The 7,286-nt window shown below is 49.4% G+C and overlaps 1 pseudogene; it reads right to left on the bottom strand.

Moving 5' to 3' along the window:
• Positions 1-448: 448 nt before the first annotated feature.
• LOC141160135 (ATP-binding cassette sub-family F member 1-like) lies at positions 449-1,717 on the bottom strand (annotated as a pseudogene).
• Positions 1,718-7,286: the final 5,569 nt, after the last annotated feature.

The following is a 7,286-nucleotide window of genomic DNA, read 5'->3' as shown; positions in this document are numbered from 1 at the left end:
CAAAGGTACAGGGCCTAACATGTGGCTTTTTAAAACACTGAAGTCATCATTTATTGGCTAATTCATATCACATGGGCACCGACAATTAGTCAAAAGTGAATCTGTTCCATCATTTTATTCACCGGTAGACATCAGTGAAATTGACATGCGGGATGGAGGTTGGACTTGTGGTGCAGGATGCCACTGCATAAAGCCCTTTGACTGTCCCAGTCCGTGGGCTGCAGTGGAACAGTCAACTGGCCCGCAGTTTGTCCATTTGTGCCTATGGGGCTGTTCACATGTCCAAGTTTTTTTTTTATATTCCCAATAAATAGATATTTATTCGTCTTCTCTGCAAGAACAAGGAAGCAAAATTAGTTTTAAAAATGAGAAAGGTCCCTCTCCTCCACAAATCTCACAAAGGGGTCCATATCTGAGCAGATGGCTATGGCACGTTGGTGGTGACTGGTCACTCCTTGTCTTTGGGCTTGTGGACCATGACCTCGCCCAGGCTCTCTAGGACTTCGATCTTGTAGTCACCAAAGTCGCCTTCGATCTGGTTCACGGTCTGATCCTCTACCACCCACAGCTGGCAGTTTGTCTCTGTGATGAGGTGGGCATCATGGCTGATAGTGATCATTGCTCCTTTATATTCATTCACGGCATTGGCCAGAGCGTCAATGGATTCAATATCTAATTTATTGGAGGGTTCATCCAAAATGAGGACATCAGATTCCCGACAACAGAACTCTGCGAAGACAACATGAGCCTTCTGCCCCCTGACAGTTTGCAGATCTGAAAGTTGTGGGTGAGGCTCTCCAGACTGAACATCCCCAAACATTTCCTGGCATCCCGATATGCCAGGTTGAAGTTTTGCTGCAGATACTAAGTCGCTATCTCCTCCATGTTTAGCTGGTCCGCATATTGCCAATTGAAGAAGCCAACTTTCAGTCGGAGACTTTTCTTCATTTCTCCTTTTCTCGGGGTTAATCTCCCCGTCAACATCAGGAGCAGAGTACTTTCCCCCACCCCATTCAGACCCACGATACAGACTCTGAAGTCCATGTGTATGCCATAATCCAAATTCTTCAACAGCAGCTTCTGGCCGGTGTAGCTAAACTCAACCCCTTGGAAGCCCAGTATTGGAGGGCTGAGCAGTGAGGCGTTTGGGAAGGTAAATTTTACTGTGTACTCCTTTGGTCTCTTCAGTAACTTGGATGGTTCGTTGCTCTCCTTGTCTGCATTCTTATTCTGACATTTTTGCTGCTTTCGCGTTAAAGCTTCTTTTGTCTTCTTCTCCACTTGTTTGGATGATTTACCTTTTGCTTTTAGGTCCTTTAGCTTCTTTTCTTGCTATTCATATTGTGTCTGCATCTTCTTCTGTTTCTGCTGATACATCTTCTAAAAGGTCCTGTAATTGCCCTGATAATAATACATCTTCTGCCCATCCAGGTGCATGATGTCCGTACATACGTCGTCTGAAAATCCTTTGTCATGGGACAATATGAGGAGGGTTTTCTTCCAGCTCTGGAGGTAATTGTTCAGCCAGATGACAGCGTTGAGATGGAAAACATTTGTGGGTTCATCCAACATGAGGAGCGTTCATCCAACGTTCCATGAAGAGAGCTCTGGCTAGTGACACTCTCATTCTCCAGCCCCCACTGAACCTCTTCGTCTCCCGATCCTGCATCTCTGGGGTAAAACTCAAACCAGCAGAGCTTTGGCTTCTGCTGAGCATTTTTAAGCTCTTTTTCAGGCTGATTTCAGGAATCAGAATGTGCTGGAAAAAAACAAGGTTGGTCCACAGAGGCCCCACTGCACAGAAGTTATCAATCTGCTACTGCTGACATCTTGGTGGCAGATACCACGAGGCACATTCGGAAGCCTTGAGAAGACAAACAATACCTTGACAGGTCAGAGCTGTTTTGGTGGCATGAGAGGGATCTACACCATACTAGGCAGATGTTAGTACTGGTGTCGCTGATTGATGTGGATGATATAAGATTAAAAAGTGATCATAGCATTTTCATTGACTTACAGTCAGTGATATCAATAAAGAACAATACAGTCAGATTCATGTCATACTATACTGATGTATAAGTTGTACATTTTTGTGCAAAATGTAGGCGCTTAGCAGTAGAGGGCATTGACTAAGGCGACACGTCAAATTCACGATAATTTACACCAGAAAATGGTGTAAATCACAGAAGAATTAAACTCCAACCCATGACTGGAGTACATTGTCTAACTTTTGGTGCAAGGGCAGCCCAAAAGATGTGGTCAAATTCATTTAGAGGCTTGCTTGCTTGATATGAGGCCATTGATCCAAGTCACTGTGTTGGATATGCGTATGTCAGATATACAGTAGACTCCACTCTAGAGAATGTCTGTTACTTTTTATTTTATTTTTTTAATTTTTACTGTGCATTTTTAAAAAAAAGGCTTAGTGAAATATTACAATTTAAAATAAAACTCTGAAGTATAGAGTCTGCCATTGTCATTGCTCACCCATTGTAGAAAAGCAGACGTGATAGCACTGTTACAATAACTGTAAGTAGGTGAAGGATTATTTAGCTTTCCTTACTTTATTGTTCTTGTTGTGTTGAACACACAGTGTTTCTTTTTGTTGAAATATTAATCATTCATTACCATGTGACTGTGATTATTATACTCAATAGAACAGTATTTATAGGGCAAAAGGACTATCAGACAAAATTTTATTCCAGATGCTCTGTTTGATTAAAGCAAAAACATGAACAATTTCAAGAAAATAAAAGCAAGAAAAGCCCACTTTTATCTTTATATGTCCAATGTGAAAATAATAAAACACTTCTAGTAGACTAGTTACATTTACCTTACAAGTGGCTGCTGATGAAAATCGAATTGAGTGGCAGGTGAATTGATTACACTTAACCCATGGTCTTGTCCTCAGGCTGGGGTCTTTCACCCTCTACTCTTAACAAGGCATCATCAGGAGTTCAAGACATTGCTGACTGCATATGACGCGCCCCTGGGCCTGTGTCGCGCTGCGGTGCGCACGCGGGAGCTTACCCGGAGCCGGATCCGTGGAGGGTTGTAATCTCGTGGCGGTGACCCGGTCCGTGCCCAGGGAGTCAAACTAGACGGCAGTCTATTAGTAGTAAATAGTTGATGACTACGCCACCCGTTGAGTGCAGCCAGGAAGCTGCTGCTGCAGGGCAGACCGCTGAGGCCGGTGGTAGGATTGTGCAGCGTGATAGTATAACCCCCAACGGGAGGGGTATGGCCTCAGGGCAGCCGACGTGGATGATGGGGGTAGCAGGAACCACTCAGAGACGGTACGGTGTAGTTCAGGGTCTTTACTGGTAACAACGACAGACCCTCCCGGAGTACTTGCTAGCAAACGGGGCCTGGTCAGTCTTTGAGCAGATGGGATCTCCCCTGGCCAGGCGTAGTTGTAGGCCTCCCAAACTGACTGTACTCTTCTGGCTACCTTGCTAGAAGCTGATGTAAGTAGCCCACGTCCCTGAGTGTACCGTGTGGTGCTCACCCGTATGGCCGGTGACTCGGGGCCTTCTAATGGCTTCCGCTCCACGATGGCGGTGCTGGTCCCACGCGTGTGACCGTGCCTTCGGGCTTCTGGGCCAGAGGACCTGAAATCCCCTGCCCGACGGATTCTGCTGCTGGGTAGGAGTTAGTCCCCACAGCCTCGGACTCCGGGTCCGGTAAAGAATCTTCTTAGTCAGGGCGAGCTCTGTAGCTGCCAGCCCCTGACTCCTTGTAACTCTGCTGTTTCCTATGCTGCTTCTTGTCTCCACTCTCCTTGTCTGACTCACCCTGCCTCAGCCCCGGGTTTATACAGGGGAAGTTCTTCCCCTCCCAAGACTGGGCAGGAGGTGTGGCATGCACAGGATCCCTGACCAAAGGACCTCCCACCTGCTCTCAGACATAATATCTCTATCACTGTGGCAACCAGACCCCTGGGGTGTCACATTCCCCCCTAGTGAAATTTAGTACTCCGGGACTAAACACATTTAGAAAAACATAACAAAGTATAACAATAACAATACTATAAGAAAAACACATAAGATGGTTACGGCGTGTCCGCAACCGGATGCAGTCTTTGAAGAAAAGCAAAGGTGTCCATTTCACCAACACAGGGAGACGTAACCAGGTAGGGGTCTGTCCTACCCCGAGTCCTTAACAGTCTCTAGTCCATCCTGGGTTACGCTCCAACTATATACAAGGATTCCCGGTAAATCCACCAAGGTTTCCTAAAAATAACTAGAAACACAAAATTATACACAAGCAACAAGACACAGAAAAACATAAATAAAACAATTTATACACTTTAAATTCTCCAGCGTGCGGGTAACTGGCCTCTAGTGGCCCGAGTGGACCTACGGAGCTGACTGTCTGGCCCTGAACTACAGGGTGTAGGAGCTGTCAAGGGTAAACTGGGCAGCTGTCTACCGGCTCTTTGTCTCACTAGGGGTACGGCAGGCTCACTATAAGCAGAGGGTTGATTCTCCTGTTCTGCTTGTGTGGAGTCTTCTGCCTCCTGGACCGGCTGTTCTTCCAGCTCTACCCGTTGCTCCGTAGGTTCTTGGGATGATGGTTGGAGGAAGGTGAGTACGGGTACCACAACTGCACCATTGACTTGAGTCCAAGACTGAGGAAAGTCCCCGAGCACGGTACTAACCATATCTTCCCTTTCTTCCACGGGTCGATGGTCTTCTTGTTCCTCTTCAGGGTTCCTCAGTTGTTCGGGACACTTCTTCAGGTGGTCCCGGGATACAATGGCTGTGGTTTCCCCTCCGTCTTTACTGATGGTACAGACCTTCGGGTTCTCGTGGCTTGAGGGCAGTACGGTGTACGGGTCCTTCTCCCACTGGTCGTCCAACTTGTGGAGCCGTCTCTTCCTCTTCAAGACCTGCTCTCCGGGTACCAGGGGAACAGCGGGAGCATACTGGTTGTAAGTTTTCTCTTGTCTTTCCCTAGCCTGACAGAGACTTCGCTCCACGCTCTCCTGTACTCTCCGGTACTGCTGCTGCCTCTCTGTGTCCCAGTCGGTTTCTGGTGAAGTGTCCTCGGGGGTCAGGACTCCCATTTCCAGGTCAACAGGTAACTTACCAGGTCTTGCCCTCATTAGGTAAGCCGGGGTACAGTTGGTGGAACCTACCGGGATGTGGTTGTATAGGTCCACCAAATCGGGCAACTTTTCAGGCCACAGACTGCGTTCTTCCAGGGGCAACGTTTTTAGAAGATCCATTACCACCTGGTTCATTTTTTCACAAAGTCCATTAGTCTGCGGATGGTAGGGTGTCGTCCTTATCTTCCGGCAGCCATACAGATTGCAGAATTCCTGAAAGACCTCCGCTTCAAAGGCAGGTCCCTGGTCCGTCAGCACTTGGTCCGGGTACCCGTGTGGACGGCAGAAGTGCTGCTGGAAGGCTCTAGCTGCTGTTTGAGCCGTTAAGTCCTTGACGGGGACGACAACCAAGAACCGGGAGTAATGATCCACGATGGTTAACGCGTAGACGTAGCCACTTCTGCTTGGGGTCAGTTTTACATGATCCAAGGCTACCAGTTCCAACGGTTGCCGGGTGACGATGGACTGCAGGGGAGTCTTCTGGCTGGCTCGGTCCTTCCTTCTCAGGTTGCACGGGCCACAATCTCTGCACCACTTCTCGATGGTTCCCCTCATGCCTACCCAGTGGAACCGCTCGCGCAGCAGGAACTCCAGCTTTTTCCACCCAAAGTGTCCAGCTCCGTCGTGGTATGCCTCCATCACCATGGCTGCGTCTCTTCGTGGCACCACTACTTGCCAGAGTAATTCATGCGTCCGGGAGTTAACCATTCTGCGGCACAACTTCCCTTTGTAAAGGAACAGTCGACTCTTCTCTGCCCATAGTTGTTTGGCTTCCTCCGGAGCGTCTGGTTCAAGGCGAGCCTCCGGCCGAGTCAGCATCTCCTTCACCAGTCGGACGGCAGGGTCGCTGTCTTGCGTTTCCGCCCAGTTGTAGTGGGGTAAGGGGTTCAACGTAGCAGCCTGCTTACTCCTTACCCGGTGGGAATACTGAATAGTCCCATGACGGTGGAACGCAGGGAGTTCAACTTCTTCCAGTCCCTCCGGATCTTCTCCTCCGTCCGGCAGGTTGGGCATCCTGGACAGGGCGTCCGCGTTGGTATTGGAGCGTCCTGCCCGGTATTTAATTGTGAACTCGTAGTTGGACAGACGGGCCATCCACCTCTGCTCCAGGGCACCGAGTCTTGCCGTGTCCAGGTGTGTCAGCGGGTTGTTATCCGTGTACACGGTGAACCGGGAAGAAGCGAGGTAATGCTTAAAGCGCTCAGTGATTGCCCATACTACGGCCAGGAACTCTAACTTAAATGAGCTGTAATTCTCGGGGTTCCTTTCGGTGGGTCGCAGTTTTCGGCTGGCGTAGGCGATTACTCGTTCCTTCCCCTGCTGGATCTGGGACAGTACGGCTCCTAGCCCGATGTTACTGGCGTCGGTGTAGAGGATAAAGGGCTGGCTATAATCCGGGTACGCCAGGATTTCGTCCCCCGTGAGGGCCATCTTCAGCTGGCGGAAGGACTCTTCTTCCAGCTCTTCCCATTTGAAGGGCGGCTTCTGGTTCTTGGCCTTCCGGGACTGGCCTATCAGGAGGTCCTGCATAGGTGCTGCCTTTTTGGTGAAACCGGGAATAAACCTTCGGTAGTAGCCTACCAACCCGAGGAACTGCCGCACTTCTTTTACGCTGGAGGGGCTTGGCCATCCCTTAATTGCGGTGATCTTATCGGGGTCGGGAGCCACTCCGTCAGCGCTCACCACGTGTCCCAGGTACTGCACCTTTGGTTTCAGGAGGTGACACTTGGAGGGTTTCACCTTTAGGCCGTAACTCGCCAGAGCCTCGAACACTTCCGCCAGGTGTTTCAGGTGGTCCTCATACGTCTTGGAATATACGATGACATCGTCCAGGTACAACAGGACCGTCTCGAAGTTTCTGTGGCCCAGACAACACTCCATTAGGCGTTGGAAGGTTCCTGGTGCGTTGCAGAGTCCGAACGGCATGCAGGTGAACTCGCTAAGTCCCATCGGGGTGGTGAATGCGGTCTTCTCCCGGTCCGCCTCTGCTACAGGAACCTGCCAGTACCCGCTAGTGAGATCCAAGGTAGAGAAGAAGTTAGCAGATCTTAAAGCAGCCAATGACTCCTCTATCCTTGGTAAGGGGTACGCATCCTTGTGTGTGATACGGTTGATTTTCCGGTAATCTACACACATCCTCATGGTGTTGTCTTTCTTTTTGACTAAAACTAATGGG

Source organism: Phyllobates terribilis, unplaced genomic scaffold (genome assembly GCF_046119375.1).
Source record: "Phyllobates terribilis strain yellow unplaced genomic scaffold, ASM4611937v1 Scaffold_1__5_contigs__length_1240528914, whole genome shotgun sequence".
In the NCBI taxonomy this organism is placed as follows: Eukaryota; Metazoa; Chordata; class Amphibia; order Anura; family Dendrobatidae; genus Phyllobates; species Phyllobates terribilis.
The sequence above is the reverse complement of the archived record's forward strand: the minus strand, read 5'-3'. Positions and strand labels throughout refer to the sequence as shown.